This window comes from Manis javanica, chromosome 7, assembly GCF_040802235.1.
Source record: "Manis javanica isolate MJ-LG chromosome 7, MJ_LKY, whole genome shotgun sequence".
NCBI lineage: Eukaryota > Metazoa > Chordata > Mammalia > Pholidota > Manidae > Manis > Manis javanica.
This window is the reverse complement of record NC_133162.1, coordinates 116,797,804-116,821,076: the sequence shown is the minus strand read 5'-3', so window position 1 is coordinate 116,821,076 and position 23,273 is coordinate 116,797,804. Positions and strand designations below refer to the sequence as shown.

The 23,273-nt window shown below is 41.5% G+C and overlaps 1 long non-coding RNA gene across 2 annotated transcripts in view; it reads left to right on the top strand.

Annotated features, from left to right (window-relative positions):
* The window catches only part of LOC108391909 (uncharacterized), a 146,066-nt gene that overhangs the window by 21,610 nt on the left and 101,183 nt on the right, over positions 1 to 23,273 (top strand). The window contains exons 3-4 of one of the 2 annotated variants that reach the window (XR_012133387.1): positions 484 to 619; positions 1,686 to 23,273. The exon at positions 1,686 to 23,273 is cut by the window's right edge and continues 13,022 nt beyond it. This is a non-coding gene — a long non-coding RNA (uncharacterized lncRNA). The remainder of the gene's footprint in view (positions 1 to 483; positions 620 to 1,685) is intronic. The other variant, XR_012133388.1, reaches the window with a different exon arrangement.

Below are 23,273 nucleotides of genomic sequence, written 5' to 3'. Positions count from 1 at the left end.
AGCATAACTAGGTCCTCTGCTCAGGGTCTCATCAGGCGAAGCCAGGGTGCTGGCCAAAGCAGTGATCTCAGATGCAGCTAGTGGCTCTCTTCTCATCTTACAAGGCTATTGGCAAAATTTATTTCCTTGCAGCTCTAGAACTGATGGAGGCTGCATTCTTCCAGGCCAGTATATTCTTCCAAATCTCCCCTTGATCAACTCAAAGGATTTAGTAGTCTAATCATGGGATTGGTACCCCATTATATTCAGAGGTCTCGCTCTCTGGAGGTAATTAGAGAGGGGAGGGGAATTCATCAGGAGCATCCATAAGGGAGTGGGCATTGGGAAGGCTCTCTTTGAATTCTGCCTGCTGTATCTCTCTTGGGAAGCATCTGAAATCTTTCCCACCCATAGTCATCTCTCTCATGTGGCTCATGTCTGAGATTCTTTTTCTGTAGAAATGCAATTACTGTCCAGCTACAACTCTTTATTCTTCCTCCACAGGCCACTTCAGTCAGCTCTGGCCCTTTATATTTCTCAAGTATGGCCCAGTTTCCATTTACAATGTCACTCAATGTCCAGAAGACCTCTAACAAGCTCATCAACTGATCTCTGTGAAGTCTCTCTGATTAGTACTGAGGTGAGAGTATAAATTTCCAAAAAAAAAATTTCTCCCTCCAATCCTCAATTTTTGCCAGCCTCATCAAGTGATTTCTTTTTATTCCCATGAGTGGGTGAAGGGCCAAGAGTCACAAAACAGTTTAAGAATACCTTACTTTGTAAATCTTGTTTGTAAATCCTACTCAGGGTGTTTGGGATCCCACTTTGAAATGTGGGAATAATTGGTTACCACTCTAGTGGGTTCAGTTAAAACAGAGACTGAGACAGTTCCATGGCAGTGTGGTATTTGGAACTTACTATTGCTCACTTTTATTGGGTTATTACTGTTGGTTACACTGCACTAGGCTCATAAAAGGGGAAAACTGAGGCTTACTTGCTCAGGGCCAGGAAGTTGATAAATATTAGAGCTGTAATTTGAGTTTAGGTCTGACTCCACAGTGTGTACAGCCTTCCTAATATTTTTGTCCTCAAGTTTTAATCCCCAAATAAAATTGTCTGGGTCTCATTGGATCTAACTGCCTGGTGATAATTAGACTGCTGAATTTATTATCATGTTGGTTCTATCTCTACTGATTTGTGTTATACGTTAATGGGAAAATCTCTCGATAAATGCTGGTACAGTTAGGGTTTCTTCTTTCCTTCTGCTCTGAGAAAACATCCCCAATATCCTGATCAATTAATTCCAAACAACTGACTACTGAGGATCGGCCCCTTTGTCAACTATTGGAGCAAAGATTGCTTATCACATTCAGAGTCTGAGAATACAGTTGGGACAATGGACAAAGGGAACCAGAGGAGCACCTTGTTTACATCTCAGGCAATGTTCTGGTCAGTGGCCGGGTTTACGTGGCAGTCTTAGAGCGGGTGACAGGCGGAAATTATGAGAAATTCCATTCCATGGATGGAGAGTTAATTGTGTACTTTTGATTTGTTTGTATTCCCTCTGTCTCAACTAAAGAGACCACAATTGGATATAGATATTTGTTGAATATATTTCATAACTGCCTTTTTCTAAGTGTCCGGTTGTCTTATGTCAATTCAGAACACTCGCTACCATGCAACTCAGCCCTTTTTTTCGGTCACAGGCAAAGTCAAATCACCACATGGAGCCAAACCTCAGCACTGCAGAAAACTGAGCTATTCTCTCTGCTGAAAAACGCATCTTCGTAACAACAAGGCACCTCGAGGCCTTTGAAGCGGCAAGCTTTCCTTGGCATGGGCCAACATGGCAGGGAGCAGTGAGATGACTGCATCTCGTGTGGAAGGATCTCTGGAGTAACTTTAGCCCATTGGGGATGGAAAGTTTGGGAATGGTAACAGGGTAAGAATTAAGACCAAATGTGCAGGCAGGAAGGCAGACTTTAGTTGCTGGTTGTTCAGAAGGACACTGAGTGCTATTGCTGAGCTAGAGCATTGAAATCTTTAGGTCTGTATCAGAGATGTGTTGTTCTTGATTAGCCACACAAACTGTTTCTTCTGTAGCTTATTCATAGTGAAAATTCAATCTTAGGCTCCCTGCCATTGCTATCAAATGGAATATGCTCAGGGAATGGAAATTAATTTCAATAGTTGACTAAATAAAACCCAATTAAGAAGATAAATTTGCTCCCAGGAAAACATGTGCCATACATTCCAGAACAGAACGACTTACTTTGGATGGTTTGGCTTTATTCCCAAGTTGCCTTCTCCGTATTTCCCTAATTAGGGAAACAGCCTAGAGGAGACTAAAGGGAGAATGGGTTACCTTTTGTCAGCTTTAAAAGGTCATTGCAGGCCCATGAATTTAAGTCCATGGAGAGAGGAAAGTGATGGAGAAATTCTGAGCTTGGATGAGGTTTTGTGGTTAGGTGTGATGCAACAGAGCATGAGTGTTAGAAGTTATGTTCTCCAGATGGCTTCGTGTCTCAGACCAGGCCAGAGATATCATCCAATTCCCTTGAGCTCCTTGTGTTAAGTATGTCTGGGATAGAAAACACAACTAAGTAAGAGAGTGTGGAAGAACAGCCAAGATCTGGGAAATTCCTTTCCATGTAATTGGACTCAGCCCTTTTTAGGGGATTTCTCTGGGCTCCCTGGAACAGGATTCCTGGAGAGTGAATGATCACTCTTACTACGTATGGTCCTGATTAGGCCACATGGCAAAAGGAAGAGAAGGAACATCACCTTTGTTGAGAATCTACAATGTATCCCGTATTTAGTATGCAGATGATTGAATGAGGTAAAATATAGAGTAGTTTTTATCCCCATTTTAACAGAATGAAGAAAATGAGTCTAAGTGGTTAAAGTGAGTTATCCAGGAACTGAATGGGAAGATTTGAACTGAAGCAAATCTTTTGAATCCCATGTTCTCTCTAATACAGTGCCATTGCAATAACCTCATAACCAAAACAATAGTTAATATATGTTTAGCACTTTTTACATTCAAAAAAGTTCTCAGGTTTACTTCCTCAGTAAATAAGATAGATGTAAATGACATAGGAAAAATTAAGAGATTTGCCTAAATCACACAGAAAGTTGAGATCAGAATCAGAATGTGGGCCCAAGGGCCTGGTGATTCTTTCAAAGACTTGTTCTTCAGTTCTAACTTGGAAAATTTGAAGATTAGGCACCTCAGTTGTCAGTCTTGTATGGCAATTTCTCATCTTAGCTCTTATTTAAGCTATATTACTCAAGAAATATGGTGCTTTGAAGGAATGGCATGGTGAGCATTTACTGGACCAACTTGTCCTTTTTCTTACAGAAGAGGCTGTGTTTTTCTGGAGTGTCTTTTCTCCTTGTAGAGCTTGATTCTGGTAGCATGTTACCTGGGTAGAGGACAGACTGCTGGTCAGGGCTGCTGTGGCCTGCTGTGTAGGCTGTAAACTACACACCTAGACTGATGTTCATGGTGCCTGTGAAATTGAGATGGCACTGTGCTCAGCAGCTGATTCCTCACATTCTGACAGCAAGCCTCCAAGAAAGGGCAGCGATTGGGATGTTGAGAACACCTTTTCCTTCTTAGTGCTTCTGGCTGACCTTCTACCCAACACATCTGTCAGTCCCTTAGATCCACCAGGCTTTCATCAGATTCAGGGGTGTCCTGGGCCCTATGGTGATGGACAGAGATGCTTTATCTCAGTGAAGATCCTGGTTAAAAGATCCTGTAGCTTTGGATAGGAAAGGGGTCTTCAGGCACAGTGTTTCGCTTTGGCCAAGTAACACTAATGATCTGTCTGTCTATCTATCTATCTATCTATCTATCTATCTATCTATCTATCTATCTATATCTATCTATCTATCTATCTATCTATCTATCTATCTATCTATCTATCATCTATCTATCTATCTATCTATCTATCTATCTATCTATCTATCTATCTATCTATCATCTAACTATCTAATCTATTTATCTATCTACCTACCTACCTACCTACCTACCTACCTAGTTTCCTACCTACTTTCCTACCTACCAATCAATCATCTAGCCACAAAGAAAGGGGATTGATTTGTCCTTGGGTCTACCTGACTGTAGAAGTATTTAGCTCTTCTGCTTCACTAATCTTGTGTCAACCTGAAGCTACATTTATTTATGTTTGACTCCCTTAAATAAATATTGGCAAAACTTATATGGGATTGTTCACTCTGATTTGTTGATGTGAACTGGTACAAAATTGTGAGGTACCTTTGAAATTCTTATTTCATGTTCTCTCTAATACTTAACCATTGCAATAACCTCATAACCAAAATAATAGTTAATAAATGTGTAGCACTTTTTACATTCAAAAGTTCTCAGGTTTACTTCCTCAATAAATAAGGTATTTATCCCCAACATATGCATTTTCAGATTTGGAAAGAGGTGAGGCAAGAGAAGAGGCTTCGTGCCCAAATTTCTCCTCTATACTTAGCTCTTCTCTCATTTAATTCAAAGCAGCATCAAAGATGGCTGGTGACTATATGTTTAGATTATAAACCATGCCACTATGCTAATAATAATCGCTGTTGGTTGACACAGAATATTAGACTGCATTATCATTAAAAATGAATCTGCACCAGCTTTAAAGTTTATGAATTAGAGAATTTTCTCTTCTAGAAGATATTAAAAATAAAACAACCCAGATCTCCAGGTTTCAAATATTTTAGCCTGGTGAGAAGTGACAATTTATCTGTAATCAAAAGACAATAATTATTCCATGAGTCAGTGGCCATACTTGTGCCTTTATGAATAAGGAACAGAGAACTTTAATTTATTAAAGACTAAATGCAAATAAATGTTCTAGCATGATAGCTTTTATAGTACTTGTCTTCTGCCCATCATTCCAAAATTTGAATGTATTGCCATTTGTTTGCAGGAGACATAAGGACTCATCTTATATTCCTAAACCTGAACTGTTGAGAGAGACAGACAGACAGACTGTACCACCAATGCACGTGCTTGTTAGGTTTATCTTTCTTTGTGATATATGTTCAATTTACCTTGGAAAATGGGTTCTAGACAAACCAAGTTTGGGGTTTTGTTGATAGAGGTTTGACCCAGAGCTTCCATGTCACCATTCTGGAATTCAGTCTCCTATAATATTCTTGCTGTGTATCTTGGAAGAAGGCCTCTTCTCTGTGGGTTTCCTCAAGATTTTCTGTGACCCAGAAGGACAGTTTCTGCAGTTTCTGATTGGGGCAGCAGGCCCAGACCAAAATAGTTTACTCCTAGTCTGTGACTCCTGACCTTTTTTGGAATTGCAAACACCAGATCTTTTGACTTCACAGTACCCACTCACTCCTCTTAAAAGTACTGTGTGGCACTTTTTAAATTAAAGTGAATTAACACTGTTTGTTTTCAGAATTTGGGGCAGTGTAAAACTGGGGTTGGAATTCATTGCTCCCAAGATTCTGGGAGGCTAATAGCAATGTACAGTGACTGAATTCTTACCTGTGTGCATGGCACTGGGCCAAGCAGTTTATATCCTATGTCCTCTACAACCCTTTGAAGTAGGTGTTATTAGGAGTAGTGTTGTAGAGAAGATGAATTCAAGGCAGGAAGTGGTGAGATCCATTGCCAAGGTCATCGAGCAAGTAGTGATGGGGGTTGTCAAATCTGACCCTGGGAAGAATGAATCCAGTCCTACTTCAGGCAGGAAAAGGGACCCCTTGCTGTATTTGAAACACACAACAGAGGTCATCTCATGGTCTTATGCGGTGGCTTCCTGGGAAGTCCCTGGACAATATGCTTTCAGTGGTAGTTCTCTTTTCCTAATGGCATTAGAACCTCTGGGATCAAGCACATCTACTGAAAATGCTTTTGGAAAGTATGGAAGGTATTGAACTCATCAAGGAAGTGTTCATCATTTTGCAGTTATGCTAGACACAAGGGCACAACCAAAACAGGCTGATTCTCTAAAAGCTTCCAGGTGGCCTGTAATGTGTCAGGCAGTCTGACAGCATATTACAAGGTTAATATATGTACCAAATTCATGACAGTGTATTACAACTTCCTCAAGCTGCTGCTCCTGTTGGAAATTCATGTTATCTATTGCATTCAGGAATTAATAACTCAGGGCTCTAACCTGCTCACATCCCTGCAACGTGGATGAATTTCCCAGATGGGCTTTGTGTAAGTTACTGTCCTGGCTTGGAGCAGCATGAATGGAGATAGTTTTGAAATCAAATGTCACAGAATTGTTCAACCCACAGCAATATGAATTTTCTGAGTGCCAACTCAGGGCAAAGATGCAGGACAGGGCTTACAGAGACAAGTAAGACTTAATCCTTGCCCTGATAAGGGCGTTATGATCTAGCCTGAGTTTAGGACATATAGACAAATAACTCTTGCAAAGACAGAAACATTGCATTTCAATTATCAAGCTTGTCCAACATTTAAATCATCCTTCTCTGAATGCTGAATTCGTAGCTGATGATTCATTAGCTAGGGAGGAAGAGATGGTGCTTAGGTGGATACTTTCGTTTTTAATCCAGTCATTTGTTTATTTAACTGATGGTGGCTCTCTTCCTCAGAAGTTTGTAGCAGATCAAAATATTAGTGTTGTCAGATGACCCACTGTCTTGTGTTCACTTTGCTGTTCTTGCTATTTCAGGCATTTGTTTTTCCAGCCCTTTGATCCTGTCACTCTCCTGTTTAACACCTTCAAGGTCTGCCACTGTTCTTAGGATAAAGTCTCAAAAGGACAATGTAATCATCAACAACTTCTCTCTTTTCTCAGTATACTCACCTTCTTTTACTTATCAGATATGTGCCAGGCGCTGTTCTAAGTATTTTATATCTGTTAACTCCTTTAATCCCCATAATAATAATCCTAGAAGGCTGATTTTACGTTCCTCATTCCCCAGTTACGGATGGGGAAACTGTAGCACGGACTAGATAACTGCTTAAGGTCAGGCAGCTTCGGCGCAGACCCACGAGACTAGGGGAACGTAGGCAGCCTGCTTCAGGGGATGTGCTCAGCCACTGTCCTGGCATTTCTTCATGGCTTTGCTATCCCTACACTCATTTCAGGAACTTCCCAGATGTGTTCCTTCTGCCTAGAAGTTAAGGCCCTGCCTGTTCTGCCTCCATCACCAACCCTTTCTCCTCCCTGCCTGCCTACTTCTTGCAAAAACTCTTCTAGCTCTCAGTTTAAACGGCACTTTCCCCTAACCATTACCCCAAACTGTGTTTCTGACCATCTTTTACTCTAAAAGCACCCTGTATTTTTTTATTATTGCATATAAATGTTAGTGGTCAAACAGTTATTTGAATAATGAAGATATTTTACATTTCCACTGGATTGTTATGTAACATGAGGGTAGAGAGCATGTTTATCTGTGTCCTCAATGCCTGGCACAGTATGTAGGCCTCTCTAGGCACTAAATGAATGCATTCTACATTTAAGAAGTTAAACAAACCACCAGACTGGGGACAGACAAACAGGGAGAGTTTGTGGGGTTGTGGGATGAATGCAGATGCCTGGAAGGCAGACGGCTTGGCTGCTCGTCCTGCCTCCCTCACTGGCTGGCTGAACAGTACCCTCGTGGCCTCCCTTTCCTCCCTGGTAAATAGGTCCCCAGACAGCTGCATATCCACCCAAAAGGGTATCATGAGGACCAAATGAAAAGGGAGGAGAGAACTCATGAGGCCACTCTGCCTTACCTTTTTGCTGGTTGTCGATTTTTTCATCTTTATTGAAATGATGTGTTCGATTCCATTTGCTTTCTGAACCCTGTTCATTTGAAAGTCGCATAAGAAAAACAAATAAAAGCAATCTGGTCAAGCTTTTGGATCCAGCTTCTAATTTTCAAGGTGTACCTAGGACAGAGGAACTTGGTGAAATGCACCATGAGTGTGCAGCAAGAAAGATCCAGACAGTGGGAAGCTCTCTGGCTCAGATGACCTCGAGCCTACAACAGGCAAATTGTAAGGACAACAAAGGGGGGCGGTGGGGGAAGGACTGTAAATTAAAGTGACTAGAAAGATACGTCAATTTTGTAAAATGAGCCAGATAAACTTAGTGTCTAAGGATGCACGTTTGGGTGATAACCCTGTAAAATATGTAAGAAAAGGATTACCAAAGAATGGTAATGCTAGGGCATCTCGGGTGGCTGGCAATATTCTGTTTCTTGACCTAAATGGTAGTATAAGAGTTTTCATCTTATAATCACTCAGTACAGTATATATTTGTGTGGCTTGCCATTTCTTTGCTTTATTTTTCAATAAAATGATTTAGAAAATAAACTAAAACAATACAATTAAATAAGCTAGCCAATCAACAAATAAATAAAAATATAGAGCTATAAATACAGAGATGGTTGAAAACTCACAAACATCAGTAAGTATATACTCCGGCAATAGTCTAAATTAGGAGTCGGAAAATGGCTAAAGGCCAGATAATACATATTTTGGACTTTGTGGACTGTGTGGTTTCCATCTCAGCTCTTCAGCTCCGCCACTGTAGGTGAAGGCAGCAGCCATAGATGATATATAAAAAATGCGCAGTGCTGTGTTCCAATAAAACTTAATTCATAAACACCATCTGAGGACTGGCGTAGCCTTAGAGTGCTCATTTCCTGATCCCTAATTTAAAATTTTAGATCAGAATTTTGTCTGGCTTGTCTTCCCGGGGTCCACTAGATGAAAATCAGCCCAGTCTATATCCCAGACTTCCTGAAAAGTAGTTACAAGAAGGGGCTGCCCACTTATTCTACTGCTGCTTTATCACTCAAAATGCTTCGAAAACCTTCTCTTTCAGGGTTGCCTTCAGAGATGAGGTGGCAGGGGTGGTATGTCTGTGCCCTTTAAATTGGGTTTGAGTTCTGGAAATACCTGTATTCTTCATTTAGAGCCAAAGCTGATGAATCATGTGAGTGATCAAACCGGGTGATGGTGTTTTCAGTCAGAAACATTTTCAGGGAAAGCTTATTGTAAACTCAGGCCCCATAATGGAGGCTTTACTCCTATTATGAGGTGGGGCCAAGACTGTAGATTATTCCCTTCTGTGACACTTTCAAATCCTTCAAATAGTTTCATGCTAAATCCAAGAGTCAATCTAGCTTTAGAGATGGAATTTCCTTCATATAATGCCACTGATAGCAGATAAACAAATTTAACATCATCAGTATTTGTGATTTGGACATATATTTTGTTGTTTTATTTGGAAGGGTTCTTTGGGCTTCTTACTGGAAACTTCTGTGATTTATTGTCTGGTCATGATGGAAACTCAATATTTCATCACTATTACTGCTTTTAAAAACAGGGTGTTATTAATTTTTCCTGATTGACAAAAGCACATGCCATCACCTCTGACTAGTCCTACTAATATGTAGTACAATCTACAAAAAAATTGACTCACTTTTTCCCCCATACTAAGACTATTTCTTTGTTTACTATTACCTATTTGGCCCAAATTCTCATGTTTAGCCCCTTATTTGAATGACTCCAATCCCTTACCATTTTTCATAAATCTAGGGTAACTTAGATCAATATTATATACATTTTCCCTGTAAAAAATCTCTCTTGATGTTACTTTATCCCCAAGACATTTTTTATTTTTTTATAATTTCTACTGGCTCACTCAAGATTTATTTAATTTCACCCCATATTTGATATTTTCATTAAAAAATCCACACTATGCAAGGGTATGTACCAGAGCTATTCTGCCAGACAGCTATTTGTTACTCTGAAAGTATCTCTCTAAACTGAAACAAGTTGCAACATATCCTTGTCATGATTTCTCCCTCTTTGCTTTCAGAAGCCTTATGAAATAAATATTCTCACTATGCAGAGTTCCGTCTTGTATACCAACCACATCATGATGGTTGGAATTTAGCCTTTTATGTGGAAAGTGATTAGATTTGTTCTTTAAAGCAGATTTTATGGGTAGAGGTTACAAAGTTCTTGAGTTCTGATAGGGTAGGGTCAGTGCTTGTCTGGTTCATCATTTGTAGTAGATTGACTGCAAAAATCATCCTAGTTGTTCATGCCTTCCTGCTCCCACACTCTTTGCAATGTGATTTTTCAGCTCCTTCCATCAAGATATGGATTCTAAAATCTCATGTTTTGTTTCTGAACTGTGCTCGTCTGTTTTTGGCTAATAAAATGCAGTGGAAGTGACCATGTATATCTTCTGGGACCAGATCTTCAGAAATATGGCATGCATCTACTTGTTGTCTTGGTCCCCTGTGACTACCTGCTGGGAATTAAAAAGTATGTGGTTCAACCACTCTGTTGACCTAGCCATCAGTCAACTGTCAGACATGTCACTTAAGTTGTTCTGGAATAGCCTAACCAACCTAACTGCCAGCTGTCCAGACACAGGAGTGAAACTGGCTCAGAACAATAGACCCACCTACCTGACCTGTTGACACACAAACAATAATAAATCTTATTGTTTTAAGTTACAGTGTTTTGGGGTGGCTTGTTATACAGCAATAGCTAACTGATAAACCTTTGTAATTCTAAGACCTAGCACAAACACCTAGATGTCATGAAGTAAGAGCTTAATATGTATTTTTTTTTGTAAAGCATAAGAAACACACATGGAAGAATGACTATGTATCACTAACTGAAAATCAGAGCTGTCCAAGGAAGATGGACCCCTTCAAGATGGACACAGAAGAGTGTGTTTTCAACATAGCCCATGTCCTGGACTGTCAGGATCTTTTTTGGATCATAATTCTATCATCCATTTTTCAATTATCCTCTTCCTGCCTCATGTCAAATGCAGTATTTAGTGTGCCAGCATCCCTGCACATTTACAAACATCACTTTAACACTATTCGGTGTCATCTCACTAACATTTCCCTAGGGTCCTGTGAGGGCAGTGAGCATTGGAAGTACTAGCACTGGGACTGGTCTGGTGGAAATATCAGTGAATGAGAGTTAGGAGACCTGGAATCTTGTTCCAGCTCTTGTAATAACTGTAATAACTGTTGTATTGTGCAGGCATTTTCATTTTAACAATATGACTCATTTGAAATTTTTTTCCCGTCCCTCCTAACTCTTATTTGTAAATTGAAAAAGAAAACATTTGCCTAATATATAACATGGTGATTTTGTGAGAACATAAAGAAATAACAGATAAGATTTATTTTTATTGAAACCAGTGTGCTTCCATAACATTTATTTTATTTAAATACCAGCTATTTTTAGCCTGAAACCAATATTGTAATGTAGTCAAGCATATTGTCAATTTTAATTATAATTCCTACTTATGTGGAACACATTCCCTCAAGATCTTGTTTAACTTTTTTTTTTTGGTCATAGGCTCTTAATTAAACCACTTTATATCTCTATATAAACTTCTGTTGTTGTTTAACATCAATGAAAAAGTAATAATCTTCTCTAGAGCTTAAAGTATTTCTTTATATCTCACTCTAATTATGTATTGTTTTCTTAAAGTGCTCTTTAATATCACTAGATCCAACAGCTTTAATAAAGAGTTTTTATCTTGATAAAAAGCATTGACTAGAGGACTGATTAACTGAATCTGAGGCTCTGTCATCAAACCACAACTTCTTACAAAGTTGCTGCCCCTCATAGGAGGGGCTCTCCCCAAATACTGGCAATGTGGCCCCCCTCCCCCAACAAATAACTTCTTGAGTGCCAGACTCAAGAATCTTGATCTATAAAGTAAAAACTGTGAGTGTCATAGAACCTGTGAGTTCTGCACTACTGTTACAGACGAGTTCCCTGACTCTCCAATTTAGACTGCACAAACTGCCTTGGTGTTTAGAGAACGTCAGAAGAAAGGGGAACTTCCTTTAACATGTTCATAAGTTAATTTTTTTCATTGCTATTAATTATTGAAACTCTGAGTTTGGGATTGGGTAGCAGGAGTGTAGAGGGCTGGCTTCAGGGCATCTGACGTCAGTTAAATAAGCTGACATGTGCAAAAATTGATCTGGCTTGCACACTGAACACTGGCTGCTTTTCTAAATAATTCCACACCATTGCCAGGCCTCAAATTAACACCTGTCTCTATATCTCACTCTTCTTACATGTTCATTCTGAGCTTTCAGTCATTATGAACTACCGTGGCTCTCAGCACAATTCCAACAAACACGTCTTGGAAGAATTTTTACTGCAGTTTAGGCCCTAGCCCTAGGGAAACAGGTGATCTAAAATTTCTTTGCATGGCTCCTTGATAATTCCTGCATGGCAGGTGACTGCCGTGGACAAGAGCTCTGGAAGCTCTCTTGCTTATATGACATCATCCATCAGGAGGCTCCTAGGATACCAAGCTCCCCTCCTTTTCCACGAGGATCATGCTCTTATTTCTTAGAGGTCTGGAATCAGGGACAGGAGAGAAACTGAAGGCAAAGGGCAGATTTCCTCTCCTGAGATCCTAAGAAAGCTATGATTTCAGGGATATTATAAGGATTAAAATATAGATCAGTTATTTACTGCTAAGAGGGCCAAAAAAAACCTATATAGGATTATTTATTCATGGGTGCAAAGAAGTCATCTAAATATTTTAAACACAAATTAAAATTTTAAAAATGCATGAAAAGAGATTACAGTGTTTAAACTAACCTTAACTCATATGTAGTCACAGGTAGAAACCTGCTTTTGAGGATAAATGGTGCCATTATCTTTCTATAAGCTTGCCCTTCCTGATGCAGTTTTGTGGATATATGAGGTGTTCTATTTTATCTTACTATGAATTCCCATATAACTTTGCTTTTGATTGCACATGCTGAGCAAGTTTAAGAAACTCAGTGGTTAGGACAGTTTAGGGGGAGTCCATGGTACCTTCCTAATGTAACTGGATGGAGTCTGCAAGACACAGCCTGAATTCTCCCATTGCCAGCCTTGCTATGGTACCTGGCCTGGCCTTCTTGGGCACTTTTTTGGAGGTAAGGAACCAGGGTCTGAGTAAACTCAAACAGGGGAAAGAGACACATTAATGCTACCTTAGCACACACAGCTTATTGCAAGGACAGGTCCTTAGAATTAAGCTTTGGGGTTTGAATCCCGGCTTTACCGCCTACTAACCATGCAATCATGAACAGATGACTCATCTTGCAGAATCTAAGGTTTATCATCATAAAATAGCCATATTCTTCTGTACCTGTAGGCATTTGGAGATTAAATCAGATGCATGTGGCATATAGAAAGTGCTCAACAAATGTTCCCTTTCTCTTCAGAGAGCCAGGCCCATGGGGAATGAGCCCAGACATGTAAGTTATTTTATGAGTAGAGAGGTCAGGCAATCAGGAAGATGGTGGCATAAAGAAGGCTTTCTCCATCACTGGACCACCACTTAGGGCAACTTGACCCTGGGTGACCAGGGCAGAAGCTCTGGTTACATATGATCTGTCCCTCCAAACTGACTCGCTGGTGAGGGGAAAGGATGCAGCCAGAAGGGTGATGGTGGTTTGAAAACAGCCTTACTCAGTCTGTTACTGATGCCCCAGGGGCACTCTGGTGATGCTCTGCGTTTCTCACAGCTCTTCATCCCAAAACATGAAAATCACGTCAAAAGGCTCTATTACTAAATATCTTCTTAAAACCCCAGTAACAAAATAACAGTGCAGTTTTCATGTTGTCAGTTTGTACTCCTGTGATTCTCCAAAGGCTTACAGATTTTTTAATGCCTGCTTTTTTTCCCTTCTTAGGATTCAAAATCTCTAAGTGCGAGAATATTCTATTCCTTTGGCCTCTCTCCAGTCTTCGGAGGGAGAACTCAGTCAACATTGACAATTTCGTGCCTGTCAGCCAGCTACCTCTGAAAGGCAAAGATTCCAAAGCTAGGTGTTTTTTGCTCTCTTTTCCCTTATTTTTCCCTACCATATAGGGGTGTGGGGGGGGTATACATGCATACACACCCCTGCTGTGTTCCAGCCAGGGAGATGGACATTAGAGGTACAGTGAAGAAAAAGACACAGTTGCTGCCCTTAAGCAGCTAGTATAATTGGTGAGATATATATTCTGAAAATGCTGACAGTTTCAGGACATTGTGTGTACTGGAAGCTTTGGGAGCCTGGGAAGAGGCATCCAAATCAGTCTTGGTTTTTATAGAAAAGCTTCCTGAGTGGGAGGATGCTTGAGTTAAATCCTCAAGGACCAGTGGGTTTTGCTCAGGGTAAGAAGAAAACAGTCTGTGCAAAGACAGAAAGAAGTGAGAACATTTTTTTTTTGTTTTTTTTGTTGGCCTCTAAGAGCTCATAGTTGTTCAGAAATATAGGATGGTTGTAAGGGAGGCAAGAAATGAGGCCTGTGAGGTATTCAGCAGCCACCTGCAGTAGATCCAATGAGCCTTCTGAGACTTGGATTCTACCCCGAATGATCAGGGGCTGGTGTGTGATGGTGACGGTGTGATTCAGGGCAGACTGATGAGGGGGTTGAGCAGGAAATGACATAATCAGATCTGGGTACCTGTGCAGATCAGGATGTGAAGTACATCAGTGGTGTTACAGGTTGAAACAGGATCACTCGTACTGGGCTTTGAAAAAAGAACGTTTCCCTGATGGAGATGAAGACATGCAAACACAATATGTACCTAGAAAACTCGTCAGTGTGGGTCAGTGCAGCCCTCCTTGAGTAATGTCACTGCTATTCTTAGCCAGTAGTCAGTGATTGCCAGGAGGCTGAAGAGTGCCATGTCACAACATTTACAAGGGCAATTCATTCATTTGTTTGTTCAGTCGTTCATTCAAACATTATTCATTGAGCAGCTACAATGTTTCAGGTTCTATAATAGGTCCTTCAAAGTTTTAAAAGAATTGTTGCCTGTTCCTTGTGATTCTTCAGCTAAGTTCTCTGAAGTCTAGGTCCATTTGCCAACGTCCTTACTCACTTGAGATATTCATGTATCCAGCGTCTAGGTGCAGGCTGGGAGCAGGTTTGTAATAAACGTTTGCTGAATGAACTGGTATTGAGCACACTGCTGCTCTACAATTAAAAAGGCAATGGAGGGAGACCAAGCCAGTTTGGGGGCTCCCCTCCCCTCCCCCATGCCACCTGTTACTGTTTCCTCTCAGAAGCACGCAGGGCCTCTTCCTCCCTCTGGTAATCACTGGGGAAGGGAATAACAGGAGGAGGCCAGTAGAGCCTCCAGAACACTTTTGACTATTGAAGTGTCTGGTTACAGTGAACTTTAAAGGAGGTAATAATTAACAAATAATAACTAAGGAGTGGTCTGGTAGTGAGGTATACATGTTTCTGGAGAATCAACGTTGTTGGGGGGAGAACTGAATTGAGATATTTCTCTTGTAGAAATAAAAGAAATACGACTTTTAAATCCCAAATGTGTTCTTCCATCCCTCCCTCCTTTTTTTCTTTCCTTCCTTCTTTCTAGCTGTGCCTTGATGTCTACGTAGCTTACCCTAAAGGAGAAACTGAAAGAAGGGCATCCTCATTCTTGAGTATGAGAAATTATGTCAACTCTTTGCATCTCTGTGGGCTCGGGGAATGGACATTCTTGTGCTATCAGTGCTGGTCTGTCTCCTGCTTGAATGTAAGATCAAAGGCCAGGAAGAGAGCTGCTTGGAAACATGGCTTCATGGAAGCGCTAAAGAAACCTTTCTCAAATAGGCAGAAAGTTTTATCCAGGGAGAACACCACAAAGTAAAAGATACTGAAGGATCTTGAAGGGAATGAAAAGCATTCAAGAAGTGATTAGAAGAAAGAGGAAGGAGATTACACTCTGTATCCTAAGAGTTCTGGGAAAAAGCTGAGTTTATCCTGGAGGAGGAAAGCTGGAATCTTCTTAAGAACTAGTCTTCTCTACCTCACAAGGCAATGGAAAGGGTTAATAGTAAGTAGCAGGCTTTAGAAATCCCATTACTGTTCCAGAAGGGATACAAGACATGCTGCATGAGGGGTCTAACATAGCTTAGTAGAAAACTGCGCTATCTCCCATGATTGGCCTTAAATGGATTAATGAATGAAAGTATTTAAAGTTGTGTTTGGCACTTGGTAGGTCTTCAATAAGTGTAAACTATTTTCATTATTATCATCTTTCTCCACAAGCAAATAGGATGTTAGGCAGAGCCTGAGAGATTCAACACACCTAGTTTCTCCCTGCTGGCCCCTCCAGCAACCCTCCTGTGTACTTTCATCCCAGTGTTTCTCCATTATCTATAAAAATTGGGGGCAGGAATCTCAAGAACTCCTGGACAATGATGCCATTTTCAAATCTCCTAAGGGAGCAATCATAATTTTGAAAGAGAAGAGAAAATCTCTAAAGGTGTCATCTCACTCCAGAGACACTGTCAAAAATTGAGTTTTCTCAAATTTTTCATGGCTCATGAAAGCAAGATGACAAGAGGCAGAATATACACACCAAGACACTAGAAAGAGTAAAGAATAAAGTCAAGGGGCAAGAAGACTTTTGAGGGGAGGAGAAAAAAGGCCTATAAACTAGATATTAGAAAGTCAGTCAGCATGGCAAAGAAAGAACGGGTGGTGCTCAGTAATTTACTGAAGAAAATAACAGGGTAGATGTTTGAGAACTATATTTCTGATCTCAGATTGTATACAGATGATAAGTAATAAATAAAGTCAACCTGGAGCTTTAACACTGGGAAGCAAATCCAATGGCATAGAAAACACAGGGACATTATGGGCCAGAATTTAGAACAACATGTAAAGCGTTGTACCATCCAAAGGAAACCAATGAAATAGAAATGATGGGCATGCCCCAGAGCCTCAGCTATTTATGGATGCCCACAACTTGAAGCATAAAGGCACAATGGAGAATATTACTGAACGTTAGAGGAGAGGGTACACAAGTAATTTGGGGGCTGGGAGGTAGAGCCTACCGCATTTCCTGGCCAGGTGAAAAGACACATGCTAATGTGATAACTGAAGCAGAATGGCGGTGCCATGGGCAAACCTACTACCCAGGAGTCTGTTGACCTTTCCTTCTGCTAAAAGCAGAGAATTTGATAAGTTGCTTCAGGGACAATATCATTTATTAGAAGATATAAACTATAAAACTATGAGCCCAATGCTGTTGCCTTGGAAAACATTTGAGAAACTTCAATTCAATAAAAAATTTAAGTACTAATAAAATGTTCCAGGCATTAGATGGGTGGGCAAAGATGATTAAAATAGATGTGAAGCTGGCCTTCTAGAGGATATTTGCAGATGTTAAATAACTGATTCCATGACTGTTATTGAAACTGCAGGGATAAGACTTACTGCAAAAAGAGAAGAAAAGGGTGAAGTGAGGCAAAATAGGAGGACCTGCTGTCATGGGGAGGCAAGCAAGGGGGCTCAAGGAGGACTTCCTGGAGGAAATAATATTTATGCTGCAGTTGGAAAAATTACTGGGCAAGCAAGCCTTGAGATGGAATACAGCAGGGTGGTTGAGTCTGCCCGAAGGGTAGGAAGTGAGGAGGAGGTGTGGGAGATAAGCCTTGACTGTGGAATTCTAAGCTTGCTTTTTTCCATATCAACCTCTTTTAAGCAATGAAGTTACAAGGTCATGCCACATTAAGCTGACATCTCTGGGGCAGTTACCCAGTCCTCTATCCTTGGGGTGGGTAGTACCATGAGGAAAAGGAATCAAGTGTGAATTCCAGACAGCAGAGCTAAGACTCGCCTGTGCACATTACAGGGAAAAGAAATGTGCAAGAGGTCCTTCTCACAGCTGGAGCTGCCCGGCAGTGGAAAGGCCTGTCCCAGGGAAGAGAATCCATGCCTGAATTCAAGTGACAGGGTCAAGTGCAGGGCAGGGAGCACTTTTCAGAGTTATCTTGTCAGAAGAAAGCTCTTGCCTTTGGGAAGTTGGACAATGTGTAGCAATGCCACCTGACTGAACGCCTACTCTGTGGCAGACATTGAGGTGACAGAGATGTGGTGGGAAGAATGTTTTCACAGGTGCCGTGCTTTCAACCTAAGACAGTCTCTTGCCCAGCCCACCTGCAGTGCCCTGTCCCCCTCCACCACTGACATCCTCACTCAGACCTGCAGGCACCACCGGGACCGGGTTTCCCCTGCACAGCCTGGCTACAGGGCTTGTGTGGCCCCTGCAAGATTTGCTTCCTTCTCTGTTCCCACTTGTTCCTCTTTCCTTCTTCTATGCGTGTCCACTGACCTGGCCCTTGATGTCTGATTGCAACTCTATTCTTAATCCTGGGCCCATTCATTGCACCCAGGCAAGTTTAGTTTTTCACTCTAGGCACTGTCTCTGGACACGAGGCACTCTCCTGTCACTCCTAGTTCCTTTACCTGCTCCTACCCACTCACTCTCCAGCTCCCCTCCTGTCCCCCAGCTCCAGCCACCGAGGAAAGATGGCCCACAAGAGCTAGGAAAGTCATCTGAGAACTGTGGGAGCATTTAGGCTGCCTGGGGAGGTCAAGTACTGGGATGGAGCAGGAATTCTCCAGAGGGAGAAGGCCTGGGAGGGAAGTTCCAGGCAGGAAAGCAACCAAAGGTGCTCTAATGTATCCCTTCTACCCAGGAACAAATTGCTCACTCTTGAGATGGCAGAGTGGAAGAGCATCACTAAGCAGGATGTCAGCAATCAAGACTTGACACCCCCAGGGGACTGATCCTCCCAATATCTTGTACCCCAGTTTGCTGCCCGAGCATAAGTATATCTGCCATTCTGGCCCAGTAGGACAGAATTCAGAACATGAGATTAAGTGGGACTGTGATTTAGCTTCTCAGAAGAGAACCATGTAGACATTTTTATCTAAATTAATCTATTGAGTGACCACTAGCTAGACGTTCCATTGTGATGCACACTAGAACTTTAATTACTGATTTATTTAAATGAGCTCTCCATGAAAAGGCCACTTGGGTAAGAGAATTATTTGTAAAACCAGGCACTAGAATTGCTACAGGCCCTACCTTGCTTTATAAGGACAGTCATGGAGAGACCAAGCTTTTCCTTCCCACTGCCCTGGTCTGGGAGCTCTTGGTGCCTGACGCTTAAGAGGATCTCTTCCGCTCAGCCTCCGGATCGGATGCTGCCAACTGGGCCTAATTGGAGAGAAGTGTATTCTCTGAGGTGAACGTATGTAATTTTTCTCTTTGGAGTCTTTTACTTTATTCTTATCTTTGGCAAATATTTTCATATCTGAATTGTCAAACTGAAAGGAATGAAGAAAGGAAGTGCTGCTAAGGTGTCGTTTACAGTTGAGAATTCTGGAGTAAGAGTAGGCCCTGGAATACGGGTGCTACCCAGGCTGACTTTGCTCAGCTTTGCCAGATGAGATATTTCAGAAAGCATGTGGGGTAGATATTTCAGAACATTGTGTGTGCCCCTGGATGGGTATACTCACCTTTTGGAGGACTCCAAAATAATGCAAAGTACCAGGAGCCCCTCTGGGCACATCTGCAACAGACAGACAGACAGAAGACCGGCAGCCCTACGCATCCTGAAAGGAGATTCCGGCTACAGGCCAGGAGACCTGCGCTCTTTGCCTCCCATCGCTGCCATCATTAGCCACATGACTTCAGGCAGGAAACTGACTGCAAACTGCATGTGAATCGCCTATCAAAGTTGGTCAGTGGACCCATCAGAACCTTTTCTGGTGAGATATTCTAGAATTCTATGTATGACTTGCTTCCAGATATCTTCTAATAGCTTTGGGTGAAATCTGCTTCAGAAAGTTAACTTGATGCAAAAGGAAGTTTAGGACACTCTAAATACTTATTTCCAAATAATCATTACCAGAATCAGGTTTGGACCCTAGCACCCTGGATCAGAGAGGTTACGTATTTTTTTGTTTGCAAATTGTTCAGTTGCTGGTATAGATGGTGAGATGCAATCTCATGTTTGTTCAATAAAAAGGATATGCAAACAGTACAAAATATCTCTGTGAGAGGATTTGGTGGGAGAGGTTTTATGGAGTGATATATCTACAAGCCAAGGAACAAGCCAGTTGTCACCAGCAGCTGGGAGAGAGGCATGGAAGAGTCTCCCTCAGACCCTGTGGAAAGACAACTTGATTTGGAACATTCAGCCTTCAGAGCTTGACACAAAAAATTTATGTTGTTTCAAGCCACCTAGTTTGTGATATTTAGGACAGCTCTACGAAACTAATCCAGGCCAGAAGTACAGGCTCCAAAGTCAGACATGTTAAGTTTAAAAGCTGTCTTGACTTACTAGCTGTGTGGAGGCAAATTACTTAAGCTCCTGAGACTCAGTTTCCTTGTCTGTAAAATAGGGATATAATTGTACTCCTTGATAGTAATGAGGCGATCCTTGCAAGGAAGCTAGCAGTAGATTGTGATAAACATCAGCTGTGATTATCTCCTTGTTTTTGCATCTGAACCTGGAGGCCACTTCTTAGGGCATTTGAAGATGGTGCCCATATTCTAACCATTTTACACTGAGTGTACCATGTAGTAGCTGCTCAATAAATACTTGCTACCTTTTGTAACAAATGCGAATTGCTTTAATTTTGTTAAAGCCCAGCTGAGTATGAGTGTACACTCCTCTTAGGCTCTCTTGTCAACCCTTTTTGGGATTTTCTGGGTAGTACTTTTGACATTGGGCTGAGGAAAGTACCAGAGAGCATGGGTGGGGTCACTTGTGGTTATGTGTCTTTGGAGAAGTTAATCCACTATTCCAAGCTTCTGTTTCCTCCTCTGTAAAATGGCCATGGGGACGGGGAGGGGTTGTGAGCCTCTGGCTGGCTGCCTTCCACAGTGCATGGCCTCAGTGGAGTGGGATGACCTAGTTGGCTTCTTCCCATGCAAGTTCTACATCCAACCCTCTGGATCCACACACATTCCCAGTAGCTCCGTTGTATTCGGAGACTAGCTGCACAAAGAATACACCTGAAGAAGAGTTATAGCTAACAACCTTACTGATTTATACACATGTATGCGTATATAGCATATGCACAAAATAGCTTCCATAAAAGCAACATCAAGGGTCTGGCTGAACACTGGTAATTTCAATTCTGTGGAAACTGTGGCCTTGGCAGCCTAAGACTTTATTAGTGGGGACCAGACCACTGGCTTTGGGGGCACATCTTCTAAAATACATGCTTTGGCTGAGAAGACCCCTGGGTGGCAGATGCCACGGGAGGCCAGCTACAGAGTTCAGGCCTCACTGTCAGCCGGCAGACATGGGGAGTCTGTTAGCTCCCCACGGAGAGCGGTGGGAGAGCCCTGGGAGAGCAGGACTTGGGGGAGTGATAGATGAGGTGTGTTTAGTGAGGATTGTACAAGGTGTTTCCTTTTAATAAGACATAAATCTCACTGAAAACATCATCTGCTTTGGGCTTGCTGATTACCATTTTGCCTTTCCTCACTTAGCAGAAGCTTTGAGGACCCTCAATTTCCTAAAGGCCTTGCTAAGAAAAATAAAATTAGGATTTAGTTATACGAATATGCTGCATATATATTAATTTTTAGGCTTTCTAGGGAGTGTCCTGCACTTATGTGGATTCATGCATTCCTTCATTCAACCACTTTTCTTGAGCACTCTTCTGTCCCACACTCACTGCTAGGTAGCAGAGAGTTAGCTGCATGGCAGCTGCAACTGCTTAGTACTTTAAGTGGTCATTTCTAAGGTTGCTGTGTCTCCCTTCCGGCACTGGAGCTGCCAGAGAGCCTGGGCTGAGGCCAGGGTGCTCTCATGGGCTTGCTCTAGTTGGAGAAAGCAGACTGCCTGACTTGCAGTCTTCCCAGGGGCTGTAAGAACAATAGTGTAACCAGAACAGTAATAGTCAGAGTGATAATACTAAGGATAAGAGCTAACATGGATCATTTATTATGTGTCAGGTCATAAGTGATTTAAAGAAATTACATGCTATTTAATTCTCACACGAACCTGATGAAAGAGTTGCTAATATCACATTCATTCTATAGATGAGACGGCATAGAAGCTAAATAACTTGCCTGGGAACATGTATGGAATACGTGGCAACACTGTGATTCCAACCCATGTGGTCTGGTTCCAGAACCTATCTTCGTAATCAGTTCTCTATGCTGCATGCATGACCTTTATGTAACCGTAGCTTTACATACATAAAGCTAGATTATTCACTTTTATAGGCGGATTTCATGAAACGTTTCTGTAAATAGCAAATGCTCTTGGCATATTCACCATAAAGTTCGGCTGGCAAAAGGTTGATTTACACATTTGTCTTCAGGAACATATCTATTTTGTAATTGGAAGTTCACCTGTATGTAACATGTAACATTTTAACCAGCTTACATACGTAGCAGAGGGAGATAAAGGTGATATACAGTAGATATCCTCTTCCCTCTACCCATGAAGACATTTTTATTGAGTTTTTATTTTCATTGAAGTTTTTTCAAGGCAGAAAAGTAAAATGAAGAAAACTAAAATGTAAATTCTCCCACTGTACACTTAACCTTTGACTTTGAACTTTACTGCCCGTATGCATCTATTACTTTTATTTTTTAAAAAATATAGAAAGGTGTAAAATGAAAACTAAAACCTCTTTTTTTCACCTTTCTGCCCAATCTCAAAAACTGTCAAGAATTCTCAAGAATTGTCCAGAATGCATGTCCTTGAGGAGACCAGCATGGAGTCGAGGAGTCTAGAAGAAGTGACGAGTCCCTCTCTAGTGTGTGCTGAGACCCTCTCAGAGGGAGGGTGTGAAGTCACTAATAAATATCGGTTTACTCTGGGCATTAAGTGTGGGGTGTAGGTGAAAAGAAAGCTGGCCAAGGGAAAATCCTGACCACTGGGTCTCCTGTTTCTTTCCCAGGTGTCTTCCCCTGAACATTACAGCGATTAAGCCCTTTGGTCCCTTCACCTTCCATGATCCAGGCATAGCTTGCTCACTGCCATCCAATCTGAACATGAGCCATATGCTTTTATTAATCTCCCTACACAATCTCCTCTTTTTTATCCATACAACTCTGAGAGGAGGATTTAAGCTAAAATCCAATGCAGATTCTCCTTTCTACTCATACACTTTCTTGTTCTCTCTCCTCTACTCTCTCTGTGTTCTTCCTTTCCGTATCCTCTCTCTCTCCCAGTATCTCTGCACATTTCTGCTAAAATCCAGACCCTTGCTTTTCTTTCCTGAACCAGGTACATTTGACACTTCTGTTTGCGCGCATGTGTCTTTCTAACAGTAGCCTATTGCTCGCGTGATTCTGCCAAAGTCCTGAACAGCACATAGGAATCCTTTGTGGGAGATATCTGCAGTCAGAGGAGTCCTCCCTCATCCTACAGGCCATCCCTGAGTGCTTGTTTCATCAATACACCATCGCTAGGCGTGAAATGGGCTATTTAGGATTTTAAGAGCCAAATGTGAATGTGCT